At 40.6% G+C, this 23,097-nt stretch overlaps 1 protein-coding gene across 2 annotated transcripts in view; it reads right to left on the minus strand.

Annotated features, from left to right (window-relative positions):
• LOC121958195 (putative C-type lectin domain family 20 member A) overlaps positions 1-23,097 on the minus strand; it is a 155,395-nt gene that overhangs the window by 110,430 nt on the left and 21,868 nt on the right. For both annotated transcript variants that reach the window (XM_088090348.1, XM_088090349.1), the window contains exons 3-4: positions 22,735-22,836; positions 1,347-1,655 (exon numbers count right to left, since the gene is read on the minus strand). The gene's annotated coding sequence lies outside the window, so the exon portion shown is untranslated. The remainder of the gene's footprint in view (positions 1-1,346; positions 1,656-22,734; positions 22,837-23,097) is intronic.

Raw genomic sequence — 23,097 nt, forward strand, 5'->3', positions numbered from 1 at the left:
GCCCGGGACGCAGCATTTGGTCATTTCACAGAGCACTGCAGCCCACCAAAACAATGTTGAAGCAATCAGAGCTAATTGCGCACTAATGGCTCCCTTTCCACTTTCCCTCTCTAATTGGCTGGCGCCATCTGCGCACACACACATACACACTCGAATGCATCCCACATACACACACAGCTCTCATTCTCAGAACACAAGCATCCGCATGAGTTGAGCTCTCAGAATAACATACAGGTTTAGAAATTGAGAAAATAACACTATATTTGAGTCAAGCAAAGAATATAAGATCTACCTCACCCACAGAGTGGGGAGGGAGCACGTGTGTGTGTGTCATGGTGGTGGTGGCTTTACAAAGTCATGGATTTTTGATCCAGAAACCTGTAAAATCGCACATCATGTGGTCAGGACGTTTGGAAATTAATTTTTGATAACTTTTTTCTTTTTTTACAGTTCCTGGCTGTGATGAATGGTGTTAGAAAAACAAAGTTAAAAACAATAACAAAAAAAACATGTTTTCTTCTTTTTAAAAAATCACCAAAAATTAAAAAAAAGGAAAAGAAAATATTTACTTTAATTGCCAATATTTTTAAAGACAAAATAAAACCAGTAAAATGGGGTTTTTTTGCAATTAATAAAATGGCTAACAATTTTTAACAACATTTTTTCTTTAAAAATTTTGATTTTTTTTTAAGACAATAAAAATGGCTAAACATGTTTTCTTTAAAAAATCACCCAAAATCCTTAAAGACAAAAACTGCCAAAATGTTTTCTTTAACAATCACCAACATTTTTATGAAAAAATAATGGATAAAATGTTTTCTTTAAAAAATCGAGAATTTTCCAAAGAAAAAAAAATATAAAGAGATAAATTCCATTGAAGGCATTGGGGAAATACAATACACAGCCATCTAAAGTCGCATGCCCCATCCCTAAAGCCAAAATAAAAAACATAAATTCCTAGGTTACTCTCACATTAACATATTCAGTTTTAATCTTGTTCTGATTTTTTTTTTTTTATATATTTTAAATAATAACAATAAAACTAAAGCTTTATAGTATTACAAAAAGGATCAATAAGGAGTATCAGAGAATGTATAGTCCTGAAAATTCTCAGTCATGGAAATGTATTAGTATAAATGTGTATGAACCCTGTGCAGTTTATACTGCTGCTGAAACCTTGAGCATGTTTGCATTGATTTTTGCCTCCAGAGGGGTTAAGATAACAGTGTAATCATTTGATGCAATAAATGAATCCATTTTAACAGGAGGAGTATTTTTTTTCGTGACGAGCCTGTGATTGCAGCCACTGATGGATTTCCTCATCTCAAGCTCCATTTTTGCCTTACCTCTCTGCTACCTGGCATGTGAAGCCATCAAGGCGCTTCATTCTCAGGAATAGCTTGTCACTGCTGTCATCTCCGCCACTCCTTTCCCAAGCATCAGGTTCCTTCCCCGCAGTTCTTTGTTATCACTTAGCAGGAAATCTTTTTTGGCTGCGCAGTGTGGAAACCATCACCGCAGGCAAAAGGTGAAACGGGTACAGCATGGAGAAAGTGCTTTAAGTGCAGCGGTTGCCATGGAAACCACCTTTACCCAGGTTCTCCTTGTTCAGCTCACCTTCCAGGATTCTGACGGCTTGCCGGCTTAATTGACAGCTGCGGAAACACATACACAAACTCAAAGACAGTCCTGGAAAAGTGATTAAATCCCACCTGCTTGTTTACACTCTGGCAACCGATTCCTCTCTGTTTCCTGTTTACCGAGACATCGTCCGTGCTACCATCTGTCCCTTTTCTCCTGTTTGCAGTGAAAAACATAATTTGTTCAAAGCAGGTAGACTTTTCTTTTGCATAACTGTTTCACACAACAATGGGATGCTTTGTTTTTGCTCGCACACACAGAGATCAGACTATTCACAACTGCATTTCTGTCCACAAACGCTGAGGCTTCTCTCCTATGTGGCAATGTTCTATTACTACTTGTTTACCAGCAAATACACATATGTGCATCTGTGTGTGTCTAATCGTAGTTGTGTGTGTGTGTGTCTCCAGGACTAAACAGACGCGTATTAAACGTGATGACATTGCCTTAAAGAAAGCCCGAGGCTCCCTGTGAACCGGACAGCTTTAGACAACTAGAACTGGGAGACACACCACAAAACACACACCCTCTGTTCTCAGATCTCCGATGCTCTGTAGTGCAGTGATTATACTGGGTGTAGGTCTCTCCGTTTGTATTTCTTCCTAAACTCCAACACTCCAGCTTCATTCAAACACCACAGAAAACCACATTCGTCTGAGCTGACGCAAAGACATGCAAGATAACTGAATTTATAACACTTCACAGTTGTCAGCTCAGGAAAACAAAGTGTCCAGATGCAAGCTCAGAGCAATGACACTCTGTCAGCACGGTGCGAAGATACCCCAGCTTTGAAGCGTTTTCGCATCCCATATGGCAAAACTGAAAATAGCCGTTTTAATTTAAAATCTGTCCTGACATGTTAAATACAGTCTCTAATCTAACTTACAGCATCAGTCCTTCGTTCTGAGGGAAGCAATGAAGTGATATGAAGTTAGTAGAACCTTGTTTGATTTGTTTGTAGATTGACCAAGGATGTTGTAAGAGGGTTTTTTTTATTTCAATTTAACTCTTTAAACCTGGATCAATGTCACTTTTCTTTTGCAAATTGGTTTGATTTTTTTTCTAAAATGTGGGGAAAAAGGCAATGAGCAACTTGGCAAGAAATGTCTCTCAAATTGCAGGAAATTAGTAGATTTAGAAAATTTCTAGAAAAAGGGGTAAAAAAAATGTCCAAAGACCTATGTTTATAATTGTTTTTACAGAATTATTGTAATTTTACTAACTTCTTTCAGGTCTTTTCTTTTAATTTTTTAATTTTTTTTACTGCTTATGCATGGGAGAATTTTTGCTCAGATCCTGAGAACAGCGTTACATTTGTGGTCTAAAATAATGATCTTAGTCAATATAACTGATGACTGACTGCTTATGCTGCTACACTGAGCATCAACACATACTGTCAAGTCTTTACTCAAGAAAAGCAAATTAGGGTTACAAAAATAAAAAGAAAGAAAGAAAGAAAGAAAGAAAGAAAGAAAGAAAGAAAGAAAGAAAGAAAGAAAGAAAGAAAGAAAGAAAGAAAGAAAGAAAGAAAGAAAGAAAGACAGAAAATTGACTTTGTTACAACAACTTCAAAAGGTGCATGAGAGAGACATGGATCTAGAGAGGAGGGGCAGGGGGCCAAAAATAGAATGCTTTTGCATTGGACCCAGAATTTAGTGCTACGCCTCTGAGAATAGTATTACATTTGTAGTCTAAAATAATGATCTCAGTCAAACTGATAGTAGGTGAGATGCTTACCCACGCTTTTATTTATACTCTGCATCACTGCTTACATCATATTACTCTCTAATTCCAAGGTCAAGCTGTAACATTTCACAGGAAGCTGTGAGCAATGCTTCACTGTGTGCGTGAGTGTATGTGTGTGTGTGTGTGAGAGTGTTAGTGAGTGTGCTGATTTGTGGTGAAAATCAGGACTTTCTGTCTTTAACCATTTATACATATGTGTGTGTGTGCATTGGACTGTTCTTTCACAGAGCTGTGCACTTCGTCCCTGAGTGTGACAGGAGCAGATGTTAAAGCCAGCGCCGGCCGCGGGGCTTAGAACACAACTCCCATCAAACACAACTATTTCCCCCTCTGGACGGTGGCTCTGCAGGCCAGTTCAGCTCTTTATCCAGCGTTCATTCTCTTTGTTCATCATAAATCCTCTGCTGATGCCAGAGGGAGAAAAAAAAAAACACAGGCAAATGTCAACCCTCTGGCTGGGACAAAAAGTTTCACTTGTACTCGTTTTAGACGGGGATTTCAAAAGCAAGATTTGTTGTGGTGCTGATGTCTTCTAGATGATTAGGCTGTCACTGCATTTAGGTTGCTGTATGGTTTTTGATGGACAGGTGCCGCGTGTGATGGGAAAATTGAGCAGCTAGGATTAGGAAAGGCCAGAAAAGTGTGTTATATAAAAGAAGAGTGTGTGTGTGTGAGAAAAAGGAGTTTTCCTTCAGTTTGTTCTTGTGTCGTTCAAGCGTGTATGACACAAACCCCCTTTCATCTGTTCCACGGAGACACACTTTGCACTTCCCCATTACTTTCCTAACCTCGTCCACCTACAGCCGCGGTAACCTCCGCGTACCACTTTGAGGGAAACAGCAGGCCTGGGTTTTGAACTAGCAACCTGGCGGTTCGCTGGGAGAGAGCTTTACCCCCGGTGGCTTGCAGGTCCGGACCTCTTGGCAGAGCGTTCTGACGGAGAGCAAACACATGTAACCGGTGGGAGTCGGCCCATCTGTCTCTGTCTGCTGCTGCTGTCGCGCGCACACGTTCGCTCGCACAATTCCTCAGGAAAAGTGAGACATGAGGCTGTGTTGGCAGTGATAAACGAACTGCACGGCGAGGGAAAACCAGTTAGAAGATGAAGTGACCAATAGATCAGACAAGTGAGACTCTTTCTCACTTTCTCTCTGCCCCTCACTGCACAGTCTCTCTGTCATCTTAACAGGAGCTAGGTTAAAAACTTTAAAGCTTTAATATGAATGTGTTGGCATAAAAACTACAACTCCCATGAAAATTTGCAAGAATGGCAATGCAAACATCTGATGTCTCATTTTCACTGCATTTTACAACTCGGCTCAGCTCAATATACCAGCCCATTCTCATTCCGAAGTCATCAAATACTGCCACTTTTGTACTGTTTTCAGCATGAGATCCAGATGCTGAAATCCACCTTGTGCATCTGCATGATACGCTGCTAGATGGCGCAGCTGAGAATGCAGCCGCACCGAACCATTTGTGGTGTTATTATATGTCGATGGATGGCATGACAACACCTGCAATGAGAGCATGATATGCCAACAGTTGCCGTCAATTTATATTTATATAATCTGTAGAGTCCACATAATAAACCACTGGACGTTGTCAGGTTGAAAATCTGCCAGCAATGACGTAATATAAGGAGCACAAATTTCCTATAGGGCGGGCTGGAGGGGCGGCCGAAGGGCTGCAACAAACCCCAGACATAAATTCAGGAGTTGCTTCCCATCTGAATGTAATGGGTTTTTTTCTGCACTTTAACATGTGTCTCCTTCCCCTAATCCTAACCATCGGTGCCAGCATATACTTTTGTTGACATCCCAGCGTTCGTTGACATGGGCTTTTGTTGCCTAAACATAACAACGTACAGCGTAATCCCACCATGTGCTTGCACTGACATCACGGTAGCAGCATCTTGGGACATCAACAGCAGAAGGATACCTTGAGCGTAATGTGTAGACTTCAAAATTTACTGCAAACGTGTGACAACTTAGCATGAAAACGTGTTGATTATCTCATCCTAAATTGAACTGCACACAAAATATGAGGCTGCTCGGTCCAGTAAGATTAGCTGCAGACAAACGGATACACACACTCTTACACTACATGACCAAAAAAGATATTGTTTTTAAAAAAATGTTCCTTCTTTATTTAGAGATATGGAATGACACACGACATATTGCTGATTTAAGTCACTGTCCATGGATAGATTTTTAGCTATCGGCTTCTATTGCAGTTAGGCTCTCTATAGAAAAGAAACAGCTCGAGGCGTGATTCAGAGTATTACATCAAAGTCAGAGAGCTTCATTGTTGGCATTTGGGGACGTTGTGCTGAGTAATTGCTGAATTTATCCAAAACTGACCCAGAATATGAAAGTGATTGATTCAAACTGCTGAATGTGTTATCCACTTTGTTTAGATGATTTAATACACCTTGGCAGTTTTAGTTAATCTATCTATTTGTGTTATGGCTTGTACCATTGGCTTTAATCAAAGAGGTAGATGTTTTTCGACTTAATTTATTCACCTTCTGTACTGATGATTCAACTGAGAGTTTCACCTCCAACCAAGCCTTGAACAGCTCCAACTGAAAGTTACCTCACATCTTTTAAAACCACAGTAGCATCTTTTTCCAGAGACAGTATAGCTGATCTGTAGAATCTACAGCACATGCTGCGACAAGTTTTCATGCAGTTATTTCTTTGATAGAAAGTAGCTCCAATGTCATTTTTCAATGCTGTGAACACCTCACATTTGGTTTAATTCACCTCCATGATGTAATATCTAAAAAAGCTGAAAAGAAAAATTCTAACAATCTGGAGATAGGTGAGATTATATTTTTTAGGCAGGTATGAGAGCTGTTTAATTCCTCAAGTGACAAAAAAATAATCGCTTCTCTGTGACTATATATTGCTCTCTTTCTCTCCCTTCCTTTTCGATATGCCTCGTGGTGAGAAGGATGGGAAGATAGGTGTGTGCATGTGTGTGACAGAGAGCAAGAAGGGGAGCAAAAGCGAGACAAAAAGAGAGAGGGACAGATTGTGAATGTGTGAGGAAAAGGCGGCGACGGGTTTCACCTAAAGCAGGCTTCATTACCATGCATCTGTCAGAGCGCAGACGGAGGTCTTGTTGCCAGTGGCAATGTGGAAAAGAGTTAAAGAGCATCAGCATCTTTTTCTCCCCCCATTCTCTCTCTCTCTCTCTCTCTCTCTCTCTCTCTCTCTCTCTCTCTGTCTGTCTGTCGCCACTGTCTCTCCTCCTCTCTCACTTTCTGAGCGAGAGCAGTTAAACACATCAGCATGTCTGTCATCGCTCTGGCCTCGCCGTCTGCAGACGCTGACATGGTGCAGACAAGAAAAGTCCATTATCGCTTCCCTCAGTGTGACTATTTATCTCTCTCACCATCTTGCGCTGTCACTTGCAAACCCACCCACCTACCCCGCCCCGCCTGCAACCACACACACACACTCACAAACACACACACACACACACACATACATACACGCACGCAGAGCCAACAGCCAACTAGGAGTGTGACGGGCAAAACATTGCATCACTTGTCTTTCTGTCTTTCAGCGTGAGATGCTGAGCACTCTACTTTTCCAAAGGAGTGTGTATCTAAATGTATAGTGTGTGTGTGGTTTCTGGTGTGAAATCTCAAATGTGTGTGTTGAAACTGACTGAATAATGTCCCCCACTTCCCCCAGCAACTATCATCCATGTGTTCTTTGCACAAGACATTTAACCCCAAACTGGCCGCAGGGGCCCGCTCAGAGGCCAATCGCCCAATCACAAGGTTTTGCTTGGAAGGAGCACGCTCAGTTAAGCTTCCCTAGATGAACATAAAAAGGTGAGAAAATGTACAGAGTGGACTAGTTCAACATTTTGTTGTTTTATTTCTGAGATTTCTGAGATGAGAAGATTGATATTATCCTCATGTCTGCGTGTTTAATAGGGTTGAGCTATACTCAGATGAAACAAGTATCTGGTACTTTATATGAGAATAAGTATCATCAGTGACAAAGAAAGATCCTAATTTGGAAAGCTAAATTAAAGCTAAATCAGGTCAAAAAAATCAGGCCCAACCCTACATGAACCCACACAGTTTCTGTCAAAGCCCAACCCGAGCTTGAACCACAGCAGCAGTTCTGAGCCAAGCCCAATTAAAAAAAAACTGTATTTCTACTGAAAAAAAAATGGAAAAAAATAAATTATTAAAACATTTATCAAAAGACAGCCAGTTCTCACTTCAAACTTGTCAAATAGCACTGCTCTGTCAGTGCTTCTGGCATATGAGCTTGACGCCAAAAGCCATCTTTCCTGTCCAACCAGAATATGGCTGGACAGCGCCAAATGAGAATGCGTTTGAACAGAACCAGCGACATTGTTTTTATACGCAGGCAGATGGCTCGATGGCTCCAGGTGTGTCCACATGCAACACGCACGGACGGCGTCACTTGAGAACATGACCAGACGGAACCAATTGCGTGCACATGAATCGCCAGTGGGCATTGCATGTGGATGCATCCAGTGCTGATTGGCCATCTACAGGCACTGAATAGCAACTCCACTGGTTCTGTCCGAGCACATTCTCATCCAGGGGCAACCAGCCACGTTCCGTTTGAACGGAGGCTGGCTTTTGGTGTCACACTCATACACTGAAAGCACTGACAGGGAGGATGTATTTGATGATTCTGAAGTGAGAATGGGCTGGAAGTGGAGCTGAATGTGGAGCAGAGGACGCTGTTGGCAGACGGCCTGTCACTCAAAGTGGCCTGCCCCTTATTATGCAAACTTTAAGCCTTTCTAAAAAATCACCCCCTGAACTGTTGTCATTAACAAGGAAATTAGATATAGACACCAAAATGGATTTTTCGGACCGGGCTATAAACATGTATATTTCCGTTGTTAAGTTGGGCATTTTAACATGGGGGTCTTTAGGAATTGACTGGCTTCTGGAGCCAGCCTTAAGTGGCCATCAAAGGAACTGCAGTTTCTGTTACTGTGTAGGTTTCATTTTTCAGCATGGGAAGTTGCTACTCGGCTCATTCTGAGTATCTGAGCACAATGCTAATCTGTTTAGCTGTAAAATGCAAAAATTACATTTTGTTAGCTGGGGTTATGTGTTGGAGCAGTTTCTTAACCAGCATCTATTGTTCTATTTTCCCACTTCTACGGCACGCTATGTCTTGCTAAAACTTCCATTTTCACTTTTTTGTGGCCCAGTTTAAACACAAAATAATATAATTTGTCAGCTTTAGAGTTTAAGTTGTTCATGCTCAGTCTTTATGCTGAGCTAAAAATGCCCCGACTCTAGCTCTACACAAAATGCAAAAGCTGTTTTTTTCATGTGACTCCCATGAAAATAGAGTAAATGAGTGTGTTGCACAAAAAGTTTAAGCATTTTCTTCATGAAACACTTCAACCTCATGAACCAAGTCAGATGTGTTGCAAATGAGCAGCTTTTTCATTTCCCTGTGGTTACTATGCAGATGTCGATCTTCCAGCCTTCAGACCTTGAAACTAAATTTGCAGCTTTGTACTTTTAAGACTGAACGCCTTTGAAAAAAAGGCAGCTCAGGTCCATTTCAGAACTCCAAAGTTTTTCCCTGGACAGTTTGGATTTTTGGCTATCTATCAAACTGTGCTGAAGCAAAGCCTTCTCCTGCTGCGACCCTCATTTTAACTACAGAAACTCTCTTAAACGGCAAAGCCGGCCTTATTTTAGCTGCTGTCATCGCTTCAAACATCCCCTTGCTTCCCCCCCGAGCGCTTTGTAGTTTTGAGGTGGGTGCGCCGTGTGTCTAAGTGGAACGGTTGACTGGTCAGGCAGGACGAGGTGTCGGGGAAAAGGCCTATCCTATCAGGTAGAACCTCCATCAGTGCTGCAGGGACCTCTCGGCTTTCAAGCCTCCAGCACACTGACAGAAAGCATTAAGGAGCTGTTTTAAAGCTCGGGCTATCTTCTGAAGCTGAGATGGAGGGAGACTCGCACACTCACAAGCACAGTCTGTCACGAGTCCAAATGTACAGCGATGTACTAAGGTGAGGCGGATGTAGCGGAGCTGGTGTAGGAAGGAGATAGAGAGAGGTGATATTGGAAGTCTTTCAGCAAGAGAAATAAGGAAACTACCAAACAAACAAGAGGGATGTTTTTGTGATTCATTCAGTAATCAAACAGCAGGAAGAGACATAGAGGTGAACAGGGTTCCCATCAGGTGGCCCGCCCGGCCTAAGCATTAATGATGAGCAAAAATGAACAAACAAATCTTTTCAAACAACTCTTTTTAGTGTGTGTTATGTACCAGGTCAGTCTGTCGAACATCCAATGCTCATGAATCATTTATTATAAGGTATCACATGCTTCTCAGATGATCGTTCTTCCAATTTCAGTTTGTTTATGAACTTTAAGTTGTAACGTTGAACAAACATGGACGCTACAATGAAGATGTGCTGTATTTTATCTCTCAGAGAGTTTAAACAACATGTTGATAACATACAGCAGAGGAAACAATGGAAGGAACTAATTTTTTGTATTATTGTGAAACCACATGAATGCAGCACAAGACTGCAAAGGTAACTGGGAAGGTCAACACGTGCAGTGGTTTTCCACGTCTACATAATACGCTCTAGGTATCCTTTTGCTTCTGCTGTTAACATTCCGGGATGCCGCTTCTGTGATATCAACACAAGCACATGGTGGGATTATGCTGCATCTGGATATGTTTTGACAACACAAGCACATGCAGGGACGTCAAAAAATGCACATGCTTCCACGGATTAGGCAACAAAGTTACAGATTGTTAGGTTTAGGGGAAGGAAAAACAAGGTATGGTGTAAAAAAAATATATATATATATATATATATCTATATATATTGGGCGTTGGGCCCGTCCACCACCCCTCCCAGCCGCCCTTTAGGCGTCCTTATGATCCTTATATTCCATTGTTGCTGTCATCTTTTCAACCAGATGGAATCGATCCTGTGAAAAGAGTAAATCTGCCCATCACAACAAAGCATCGTAGAATATCTTTAATATGTAATTTTAAGATGTATTTTGACCTGCATAGCCAGAATGTAAGGAATGCACCCTGCTATGATGTAACAATTACCGTCAATGAAAATCAAACTGACTACACACACACAATACGGAGCCAACGACCTTTGACCTCTCGACAGCCACAGCTGCAACAGGGAATCCAGCCACAGTCAGTGAGGTAAACTTGCTACTATTGTTAACATTAGTGGTAATGTTAACAATAGTTAGATCTGTTGAGATATGAGCACAGGACCAGTAGTTGTGTCCTGTGGTGTCTGGCACCAGCATGTTGGCTGCGGATCCTTTGAGTCCTGTGGGTTCTACGTCCCACAGACCCCTAATCAGATTGGGATGTAGAAAATCTGTAGGTCATGTTAAGGCCTTGAGCTTTTTATCACGTTCCTCGGGTCATTCCTGAGCAGTTTTGGCGGAGTGGCATGATGTGATTGTTTTACTGGGGGGGCTCTGAATGCCAGAACCAACAAGATGATCAATGTTATTCAATTCACCTCTTAAGTGTTTTTTATGTTTTGCTTGATTTGTGTCCAGTAATTGTGCTGTTGATAACTTTAAAGGTACTTGAACTATGAAGATTCAAAACTCAGCAAAAGCTCAAATCATGTTATGAATGTTAACCTCTTAGTCCTGTTAATCACCTATGGGGAAACCTGCACTGAGATCTCTCCATCGTTTTTATTCCTTGGCAACACACTAGGTAGCAGGAATATTTCTAGCTTTTTGGTGGCCCCATGCAAAATCTGGTTGCCTCCCTATTTCAATCACTCATGCATACACAACAGAACTGAATCGTATTCCATCTGCATATGAGACTAAATGCTACTTTTTACACATTAAAATAACAACAATGGTCATCCTACTGGTTGCATTTCCATTTACACTGTGCTGAATGAATGATCTAATATAGTTCTGATGCATATGGATAAATATTTGGGAGAGAGTTGGCATCAGGTTAGAAAATTTAACACCTGTTGTCTTGATGTTGGCTTTGTTCATTGGCGATGAGAGCTTGCTAGACTATGAAGAGACAGTTGCCTTGATGAAGGAAGTCCCTGTTTGGCTTCTGTGTGTAATAAATACCCCTGTAAGCACTGACTCTTCTCTGGTGAATTTCTGTGCTGAACTACACCCCGAAGGAAGCGCCGCTGTGTTGTCTCTGCAATCGAGGCAGACGACGCACCCCATGTTGTGTTCCTCAACCAACATTTACTCCCGTATTTATCTACATCGCCAGACCCAGCTGCAGTCCGCTGATTGGTTTTGCTTGAGTAATGAGCACAATCGACAGAAAGTACAATTTAATTAGGAGCCGCGAACGGCAACGCTGAGATGGAAGATACTGGAACAGGACGGGGATGGCGATTAATGGAACAACGCCTTCCCAGTGTTCCATCATTGCAATCTGATTTATTAATTACCCATGGCGGTGAGGTTTTTATCTCGCTCGTCATGCAAATTGCCAGAACAGACACACTCGTGCGCGCACACTCACAAAGGAAGGCAACATTTGATATCATGGGGAGGCTCGTCTTCCCTCTCTGTGTGATGCCGAGCTTTGTGACTCACGGCAGGTTTATTTGAATGAGCGCTTTAAAGAAGGTTTGACTGACAGTTTGGTACAGCCAAACACACAAACTCCTCCAAACATGGCGGACCTCAAATAAACCAATGATTGAATTTTTGTTTGGTGGAGGGGTCAAGGTTGGCTGAGTGATTAAAAGCCGCCTGCTTCCTGCTGCTGCTCTGGCAGGTAGTGACATCACAGCCACGAGAAATTCAGAGGGAAATAAAAAATGAAATCCCACTTTAATATCCATCTGCTGGATGCCTCTGGCAGGGATTAGGACCAGATTATGCTCGAGTGCTCTGTGCGTCCTCTGTGGCGTACCGTATATCCACAAACACAATTACTCAGACAGTTTTGTATTTTCAACAGAAAGTACAAAATGGCTCACAGACAGACACAGCATGAGGGAGAAACACTTTCAGGGTAACTTTGCTTGAAGCGTTCTGTTTTTTTGTTGTTTTTTTCCCCTTATCTTTTATTTCATTAGATTGTACAATAATTAGTGATCACTAATGGGTTGACAGACAATCCAGGCTGTTCTTATTTAGAAGTCATCAAATACTACGCCTTTTGCATTGCTTTCGGCATAAGATCCAGACGCCAAAAGCAATGATTCGCTGCTGGATATTGTCAGTTGAGAACGTGGCCGGATAGAACAGTCTGCAGTGTTATTATGCGCCACCAGACAGCCATATGGCTCCTGCAAAAGCAGCATGACACACGGACGGTTGGCGTCAGTTGAGAGCGCAGCCAGAGGTAACCTGTCCTGCACGCGTGATGCACCGCTAGAAAGCATCAGGTTGAAACGCTGCCGGCAGAACATAAGGGTGCCTATAAGGTGTGTGGGAGAGGCGGTGGATGAATCACACCTTACCATGTGCCATATTGCCTAATCCTAATCATCCGTGCCAGCATGTGAGTTTGTTGACATTCCGTCATTGGTTCCCATGTGCTTTTGTTGCCTAAACATAACTACGTGCAGCGTAATCCCATTATGTGCTTTTGTTGATATCATGGTAGCTGCATCCTGGAATGTAAATAGCAGACACAGAAGGATACCTAGAGTGTAATATGTAAATGCTGAAGTCCACTGTAAAGCGGCAATATGTGACGACTTGGGATGAGAATGTGTTGGGCAATCCTAATAGTATTTGCAGCTCTTATAGCTTTCCGTCTGTTGTGCTAAATTACAGCTGTGCAGAGTTACACAGCGGCGGACCTACAGAAGCTTTGTAAACTTGTGGCCTTGTTCAAGCTCTATCTACTTGTCTTAGTTGTACTTATGTAAACAAGAGTTTTATCCTTTCCTAGCCTTTCAACACTGTGGCTGCTCTGCACACAAATCTCCAACAAACCCATCAAATCTGCCCCTCAGATCTCTATTGTTTGTCTCCAATAGGTAATATTGTCTGTTGTTGGCGAAGTTCATCGACCCCGGTAGAATGAAGTTTTGGATCTATTTAACTTCCTCCATGTGACTCCATGAAGAGTCAGTGCTCAAAGCTTACAGTTCTTTGCCTCTGGTGAGATTATTTTCATTCGTGCAGGAGCCAGAAGCGGAACTTCACAGCATACATTAGGAATGAATCACCAGCGATGTGCTGCTTGTGGGTGGCAAATTGTGCAGACCGCATTGTTTGAAATTTCAAAAGGCAAGTACTGAGCGGGCATGCATTCTCTTTGGCTGCATTTGTACCACTGCTGATGAGTGAGCTGCCACCTGCTCGAGCTAAAAGCTACAATCGGAAACCAATCTGTGAACTACTCTGTGAGGACAGGCAATCCACACATCCTTTGGTTTAATTTATACGTGCAGTGACAAATATCACAAACACCAAATTAAAAAGCAATAAAAACAAAGGGATAAACATCTGACTCATGCAGGTAAGAGGTAAGACCCAGGGGTCTTCAAAACTCACTAAAACAAACAACAGGAGAGAAGTTAGAATTAAGTTAAACTAAAAAGCCCAAATATAAGTGATGAAAAGTCACTACTTTTAAGACAAACTAAATTAAAATATATTTTTGGTAAGAAATCAGTACGTATCTCCTTCTTGTTTGTGTTGAAATTTACTTATGTGGTGAAAATTCCAATTACCAGAGGAAATGTTTTTTTTTCTTAATTATTATTTCTTAAGTATTATAACAATTTTAATGCTCTCTCCAGTATCTATGTGAGCGGGCACTAAAGGCAAGTCATAATATCACTTAAAGTACATAAAAAAGGAAATAAAAAATGACTTTGTAACTCATTTAGATCATATCCCTGGCCACATTCTGCAATCATTTAACAATATATGCCACCAAATAATAATAATATTAATAATAATAATAATTTCCTTGTAATCTTTTAATAAAATCCAATCATATTTTCTTCCTGTCAAATAAAATATGATGGGTACTTATGTAAGCTAATACCAACAACTTCAGTCAATCTTCAACTTCAAGCCACGCAGAGCTAAAATTAAGTTAGCTTACTAGCAGCAACACGCCACATCAGTGTGCCTTTGTGTCCCCAAAATACTGTGGTTACAGGCCCTCTGTCTAGAATTTATACTCTCTGAGAAAAGTCATCTCTCTGCCAGCTCCAGATTACGGGCAAGACATGCTACAGTGGACTGCTTCAGCAAATCACGAATCATGGAGATACAATGAACCATGTCTTCCTTTCTCTCTCGCTCTTTCGCTCTCTGTCTCCCTGGCGGATACCACTATCCTATCAACGTTACACCATCGGGGTCTCACTATCATGACATTGACAATTTTAAACAATAAAATGAAATTCCTGCCAACACTGCATTCGGCCTGCCTGTACTGTTTCACTTTGAAATACAGTGCTGCAGGTTCTGTAGGCCGGCCTGAAGAGGGATTTTTCTATTTGATTGTGGAATATTGCATACCAAAAAGCAAACACAAGTTTGATACTTACAAGTTTTGTTCAGCAAAATAAATGACAAATGCACACCGCTTTTATGATTTTTGAAGTGCAGTCACCTAAAGTAAAAATGCTAACTTTAGGTTATAAACAAACTAAACCATAGCTGCATGACTTAAACATTACCACCACAAGCAACATCACTTTTCTTGTGCTGCTTATTTAAAACTTTGAACCTTGAGCAAATTGGTAAGATACTTTTCAGAAACATTGAGAAAAGGGCAATGAGCAACTTTGGTAAGAAATGTTCCAAGAATTGGTAGAAATTAATCGATTTTAAAAAATATTTTTTTTAAAAAGCTAGGGGAAAATGTCTAGGGGGAAAAAAAGAAAAAAAGCCATGCAGGGAAAAACTATATTTATTGCTAATAATAGTTTTATATATAATTAATAATTTCATATTTAAAATCATGTTGCAGCATTATTATCATAATTCTTAATCACTTTTACAGGTCATTTCATTTTTTTATGTTTTTTTTCCCTTTTTCTTTAATTTTATATTTTTCAACTAATTTTCTGATTTTTTTTTTTAAACTAATTTCTTGCTTTTTTTTTTTGTTCCTCATTTAATTGCCTTCTGCCCATGTTTTTGAAAGAAATCAAGCCAGATGGCTCAAGTTTTCAAAGGGTTAACCACAGACCTTATACCCCGCAAGATTCATTAACTTCCAGATGAAGGAATTGCACATGCTAAAATGCAAACTAATTTCCGCATTTTTAGGACTCAGTTCTGCAGAACTCTATGTGCAGATACTGTAGCTACAAATTCTCAAAATGCCATTTCATCTGGACCTTAAATTCTGATGGCCACACAGGCAGTCCACCAGCTGGGCTTGCTAATTGTTGCTAAGTCTCATCTGCGATTCGATTACTCTGTGTGTTACTTTGTGTTGCTACTTGGTTTGCTTCTCGTGTTGTGTAATGCAGAATGCTGGAAGTGGGCGTACCCGTCACCACAACTGAACCCATTAAAGAGACACCTTAGCCTATGAGCTTCCCAATTGAACGGAGATTTAACGGATGGTTCCTCCCAAACACTGAATGTAAAGGCTGTCTTAACACTTTGAAACCTGAATTGACATCTCTTTACTTTTGCTGTATTCAGTTGCCTTTTGCTGTATTCAGTCCCCATGTTTTGGAAAGCAATGACAAACTTGACAAATAACACACATATTGCAAGAAATGAAAACTATTTAAAATTAGAAAATTAGCAAAAAAAGGGAAAATTGCCAGAAGACTATATTTATGATGAAAAATATATTTATATAATAAATAATAATATTTAAATATATTTATAGTTAAAATTATGTTAAAAGAAAAAAATTAAATAAAATATATAAAATAATGTAATTTTTCAGCCCTCTGAAGGTGATTTTATTGTTTTTTATTTGTGTGCCTGTGTGTATGTGTGTGTGTGTGTTGCTTTATTTTATTATTTTCAGTTGATTTTCTTGTAACTTTTTTACTATTTTTGTGAAAGTTTTGCAAGTTGCAAATTGCTTTATCCTCATGTTTTTGAAATAAATCAAACAATTTAAAACTTCAAAAACAGTAGGCGACTCAACCATTGGTGATGCTCTGTGAGCGGGGGAAACACCTTGAATCAATGTTTTTCAGTCATTACATCTCCTAGCAACAGCAGTCAATCAGCACTATGGGAAAAGCTCACCCACAAGCTTGAAGCTTAAACCAACAAATATTTCCAAGAAAGGTCTCATTCTATTGTACACAACACAATACAATAGCTGCAGACAAGTGCAGGTCACAGTGGTAATAAATGGAAGCATGCATTGATGTGTGTAGGTGCAAACCATCACGAGAACGTGCATTCCAAAAATGCAGCAACACAAATTCCACTCACACACACCTTCCATCCCCAAAACCACCCTCACTACCTCCATCTCTCTCTCTCCCTCTCTCTCTCCCTCTGCCTCCACGTCGATGCAAAAGACCTTGATGTCTCTTTGAGGGTTTGCAACGGCACATTTCCAGGGCAAATCTAGCGTGTCATGCCTGTGCCAGCATTGCCAAGTCCTCATCATTCATCGAGATGACTCACAAAGAAAGGCCGGAACACAAATGCCTCTGCCATCGAACCCTCTTCCTCTGGATGAGAGAAAACATGTCTTTATATTAGGAGAAGAAAAGGAACAGATTCGCACTGATTGGCCTCCGCTGCGACCCGACTCTGAGTCCTTTTTGATGATCAAATCTTGAGCAGGTGCATCAAACAGTGGCCTTGTGACTCGGGTACATGAGGAAGTTGTTGCACAGATGGGGAATTGTCTTTAGTTAGCTGCCTTTGAATATTCCACATTCTGAAAAACCCACTGCTGAATCATCAAAAAAATATATATATATATCATGTGTCAAATCATGCAGAGTCAACGTGACGTGATATTCACCAACTTTCTTGTTAACGCTGGTTCGTCGGAGCAAAAAAATTTTAAAAATAACCTCATTCAGTACTACGTCGTATCCCCCCTGAGGTGATGAGAATTCATATCCAGCTTGTGCAAAATCAATGATCACTTGAGTTCACGGTACAAAAAAAGGCAGAACTCATATTTACAGTGATCAAACAGGGTGGCAAACCAGTCCCTGAGGCATGCCATCTTCCACCCACTTATAAAAACCTACCTCGCATATTCATAGCGAGCGCGCGCGCACACACACACACACACACACACACACACACACACACACACACACACACACACACACACACACACACACACACACACACACACACACACACACACACACACACACTCACACACACACACACACACACGCTCCGAACCTCTGCAAGCCAGCTAAAGCAACATTTGATTTGAAGTGATGGAAATGGAGGAACGCGAGCTTGTAATCCTGTAAGGGTAACTCCAGCGCGTTTGAAATGGGTCCCAGTGGCGTTGCGGCGCTGGCTCCGGGGCATTGGTAAATGAATCTGTCTGCAGTCACACAGCCAAATGAACATGGGGAGCTAAGTAAGAGAGCGGCGGGTGCGGCAGTTCATTTATGAAATGTATTAGGATTTATGAGGCAATGAAGTGTAAAGGTGCTTTATTGCTCCCCCACCGCCGTCAGTCCGCCAAGACGGAAAGCAGAAATGACACTCTAAATGTTTCTGCTCCTGTTTTTCTTTCCTCTTCTCTAATGGCAGGAAACTGGCATAATGAATCATATTCTGGAGTCAGTTTTTGAAATTCCTCATATTATTTATTTTCTCCTTTTTATTCGGGAAAGATCTATTTCTGGACTTTTTGTTTAGCCTGTATCTATGCCGTGTTGTTAATGGAAAATCTACAGACATAGTGTTGAGGTCGCGCTTCCCCTCAGATCAAAAACACCTGATGCAGAGATTTTCCCGATATACGTCTAAAAGCCAACATTAACATGCTACACTGTGACTCCTGGCTGAACCAATCCTGAGAGCCGACCAGGTGTGGAAAGAAAGAAAACAGCGCTGATCTCCACAAGCCATGTCAGGCAGAAGGAATAAGACCATCTTGTGTGTGTGTGTGTGTGTGTGTGTGTGTGTGTGTGTGTGTTTACGCATGTGTGTGTGTGTGTGTGTGCGCGCGCGCCGTGGGACCGAAATGTGAAGAGTGGTTTTGCTGGTTCAGTGCTTCCTGGTTGAGATCAAAATCATCTCAAACTGGTGTGAATGAGGTCTCCGAGGAGGGTAATGGAGAAAAAGGCCAGCTTGGCGGTTGGTGGTAGATTGTGTGTGTCCATGTCTGTGTGTGTGTGTGTGTGTGTGTGTGTGTGTGTGTGTGTGTGTGTGTGTGTGTGTGTGTGTAGATACACTACATGGATCTCAACAAGATTTCAGTGATATGAATCTCGTCCATCTTTTTTAAATTATTTTGCTTACTTATGACTAAATATGCATTGCATTTTTTGTCACATTTTGTTATTTCTTAATAAAGAGGCAATTTTTGTGCTTTGCTCGAACGTAATAAACAATCTTGAAGTACGCTTGGCCTGAGGAGACAACCACAGGGGCATGGAAGTCCAACAAGTAACCTGCAAAAATAATTGTTGAGGTTTAATTTATTTGATCTGTATCTGAATTTAAGAAAAAATCCTTCACTGTTGCTCCTACTTACAAACTTCTCAATAAAAAGTGAATAAAAGCTATTTATTGAATTTCCTATGACTAAGACTATCTGCTTGAGAGTTGCAGAGAGCTACTGAGGTCTAAGTTAAGGGAAGTGGATTCAGAAAAACATCCTTGATGTCTGCAGTAAAGAGGCAGAGGTGAGCACACATCTTATGAGACTTATTTTGGAAGGATTTTATAAAATATAATTAGTCATGATGAGTAATACTTTAGGTTAAGCTCTATATACAGACAGGATAGTTTTAGCCCATTATATATATATGAGTTGAACATTTTATTCGATGTTAAAGCACTTCACAGGTGCAAACAACACAATGTATAAAAGTAAAATACTTGAATCCAGTGGAATAAACCAAGTCATGCTAGCTTCTTAGTGAGGCGGCAGAATAATGCTCCAAAGTTTTGATCATTTTTGGCAATGACAAACTGGCATGGTCATTTCACAAGGGTCCCTTGACCTCTGACCTTAAGACATCTGAATGAAATTGGGTTCTATGGGTACTCATGAGTCTCCCTTTTACAGGCACGCCTACTGGTAAAAAAAAAATACTTAACCTTGTTAATATGGTCTTGAAAACAGTTTTGCAATGCAAAATAATGGAATTTTAAACAAGTGATTAAAACATGCAATTAATCACAATTACCTATTATATATATATATATATATATATATATATATATATATATAAACATATCTAATATGTGTGTCACCTACTCTCCCTTCTTGTGGAATGAGTTTTTGTCAGTGTGAAGGCCAAGTGTGTGTGTGTGTGTGTGTGTGTGTGTGTGTGTGTGTGTGTGTGTGTGTGTGTGTGTGTGTCAGTGTGTGTTTCCTTCCACGCTCCCCCTGCTTCCTATGCGTCTGGCCTCTTGGCTTCCTAACCAGTTGGGAGTATTTCATTAGCACCCAGTGAGAAGAGCACAGGGAAAGGCGCAGTCCCTGACCCAACACTCACACCATGAAGATGTTCCAAGAAAAAAAAACATCAAGTCTGCTCTGCTGTCGTTTTTGCCCTGCACGCTGGCAGCTCCGAGTGATGGTGGCGGCTGGTTACTGGGGTTATTAGGCGGCAGCTTACACACAGCCTGACACATTCGATCATCTAATGACACCTAATTATGTGACCGCCTAATGTTGGCTTTCTCCGAGGTCAGGTTGCTGCTGTTTGCCGTTTGCTGTGCGAAGAATGCATTTTGGAAATACGGGGTAATTATTGGCGCGAGCGGCTCTCTCATTAGAAACACTGTGTATCTGAGCAGTGCACAGAGAGTGAGAACAAAATCTAATTATCACCCTCTTCTCACCCACCCCTCTGCACCATCAATACTCCATTATAACACCTTGTCCCCACAGTGCAGACAAACTCTGACTCCTACACATGTGCACTGTGCATGTAGACATACTCACACAGCTACAATGCATAGAGTCATTAAAAACTGTGTGCTGTGTTACATTTACTTCAATATGATACGGTGTGACAGCGCTAACTCATAGAATTTTAAGTAACATGCACTGTCTTCCTGTTTATATATGTATGAGAGGATCTGTGTGCAAGTTACAGAAACTTAGTGGTAAGTGATAAAGTTAGTGCAAAAGTAATTGAACTATTTCCACAATTACTGCATATAAAAGTAATTATTTAGAGAAAGTAACTTTTGTGTCACTTATATCTGCTTCATTTTTCTTTTTTATACTAGTGTGGAACAGAAGAAAACAATTGTCATCTGACAACTGTCTTCTGTCAACTGACAACAAATAAAAAATACAAATCCACATCAGTTTTTAATACCCTTTTTTGGCAAAGCAAAATGAAAACAAGTGCGTCTCAGACATCTGACAGTTATTTATTGCAATAGGCCAAATTAAATTAACCAAGGTTTTATTATTTAATCTTAGCAGCAATTCAAATGCTGCACACAGACTACAACTCAGCACTAAACAATATAAATGTAATAATTTTGTTTACACATTGTATTTTAGACTGAATGTAGAAGCTGAGCTGGAAATTTCAAGATTAAACAAAAATACTTAATCCTGCTAAGATTTATGCCATATGCATGAACACAGCCAAAATTATAATAAAAAGAAGAATAAAAAGTGCGTAAAATGTGCCAAACAGTCCCTAAGGGTTAAAGTTATGTAAGTTTTTACAAAATGCACTAAGGCATTATACTTTATTTTTGGTAGTAATTGAAATACTGCACACACTGAACTGATGGCTATTGTGCCTATTGCATGAAAATAGCCAAAAAAAATCAAAATTTGAAGACCGAAAAGTATGTAAAATGCATCAAACAGTCCCTGACAGTAAAGTGCATGGCCACATGAGTGAAAAACTGTCTGCAAGGCGTCACAAAAAGTCAATAAGTCTGATCCATCCCTCACTCCTCCACAGCTCCACCCTCTAACTCTTCCAAGTAAGTGATGCCAAAATACCAAACTTGAGGCTTAAAATATGGGACCCTAACCAATGGGTAACATTAAAATGGCTATATCCAATATTTTTCTAAACTCTATGGCAGTGGCAGTCAAATGGCAATTGACTGAGTCACTCATTGCCCCGCTGCAAGGTCAGGTGACTTCCAGTGTGCTAGTTTGGGCAGGCGGGTCAAAAAGTGATGAGGCAGCTGTCCAGTAAGTAAGTAAGTAATTAATCACACTATGTGTAAATGCTTTGTTAACGTGCTCCTTGGCAATATCATCTTTCCCATATTTACGAGTTACAAGCACATGAACAGTCCTCCAAAGTCATAATTATGAGTGGGAAACTGGGATACTTTGATGATACCCGTGTTGCCAAATTGTGACATTGACGTTGTGTTTTAGGGCAGCAGAAATGGCAGAAAGCATGAAAAGTGTCAAACATGGTAAAAACATGCTGTTTTGACGTCACTTGTCACATCATAAATGCATAAACATGGCGGCAAAAGTCAATTTTTGGTAAATGGTAAGAAACTTTTTCATTAATTTACGTAATAAAAAGCAATTTTTGACCACATGTAAAGTGTAATTTGGTATTAATGTTAACTGCAGTCCATGTAGAGTGACCTTGATTATATATAAAAATATGATATATAAAATGTATAAAAATATAAATAAACTGGAAACAGCTATCAACCTCTTGTTTAAACACTCATAGCATTAAAATGCAAACCATCTTCTCTGCAGCTGCCATGTTGTTCATGCTTTACGACCACAAAGCACATGAACACAACAAAGTCAAAAGAACAACTTCCCAACTAAGAAACTACAACCTTCCAACATCACATGACTGCATCAAAAGTCCATCTCCTGTGTTCCTTCCTCTGTCTCAGTCTCTCCTTCAGTCAGACACACAACCACACAGGACACAGGGACTTGAGCAGCGCTCACTGTGCATCACTATGGGTGACTTTAGATCATAGCTGGGAAAAATTCCCAAACAGGCTGCTCTAATCAAGACAAAAGTAGCGAGTAGCATGACCATGAATTTCAGCCATTGAAATTGCGTATTTCAATATAATAAAGGAATTATATTTCAAGTTACTGCCAAAATTAGTGGAGTTGCAATAATGTGTTACATTGTAACACCTCGTCAGTGTTGGGAAGTACTATTTTCATCAAGAACTTTGCACCAAGAATTCTGTTAAATTAGCTGGGTTTAGATGGTTTTACTTACACGGGAAATGATGATGGTGCAGCTGCGGCTCAGGCTGGGTCATCCTCTAATCGGAAGGTTTGCAGTTTGATTCCTGGCTCCTCCAGTCAACATGTCAAAGTCCTGTAGGGAAAGACACTTGTTCAAGCTGTGTGTTCTGTGCTGTTGACCCTCTGCAGATGTGCCCAGGTGTGCTGCATTAGCTCACGAGCTGCACTGCACCTGACGGGAGGAGCTTAAAAAGTTTGTTTGACAGCAGCAGAGGAGAGAGGCTCCTGGTGTTGGGTCTGCTGATCTCACTGTCTTTCTGCTTGGAATTTTTATTGCCTTGCTTGTATTGTTGTTATTGTGAAATTGTTACATTCATAATGTTAAGTGCAAAAA

This window comes from Plectropomus leopardus, chromosome 17 (genome assembly GCF_026936395.1).
Source record: "Plectropomus leopardus strain MGB_pleo_1.0 chromosome 17, ASM2693639v1, whole genome shotgun sequence".
Lineage (NCBI taxonomy): Eukaryota > Metazoa > Chordata > Actinopteri > Perciformes > Serranidae > Plectropomus > Plectropomus leopardus.